Source organism: Myotis davidii, unplaced genomic scaffold, assembly GCF_000327345.1.
Source record: "Myotis davidii unplaced genomic scaffold, ASM32734v1 scaffold2975, whole genome shotgun sequence".
Classification (NCBI taxonomy): domain Eukaryota; kingdom Metazoa; phylum Chordata; class Mammalia; order Chiroptera; family Vespertilionidae; genus Myotis; species Myotis davidii.
The window spans coordinates 15,433-15,767 of record NW_006286016.1 but is presented as its reverse complement, the minus strand read 5'-3'; positions in this window follow the sequence as shown (position 1 = coordinate 15,767).

The window sequence follows — 335 nt, the reverse complement described above, 5'->3', positions numbered from 1 at the left end:
TTTCTATTCAGAAAGCAGGGAGTGTGAGAGGGGGGTTGGCTCCCAGCGCTGTGGGGGTGCAGGCCTGTGCAGGAGGTGAGGAGAGGTGAGGAGATGTAGCCTTAAATTGGCACCTCTCACACGCTAAGCTGTGCATTTTGACAAAGCTTGATCATGCATCGGATGTATGAGGACAGCTGAGCAGATGCCTGAGTGTCCTGGAGCGGCCGTTACAGATGCCACAGACCCGGACCTTTAAACAAAACTTGGTTCTGTCACAGTGTTGGAGGCCGGAAGTGTAACATCCAGGTGTCAGCAGGTCCCACTCCTTCCAAAGGTTCTGCGGAAGCTGCCTA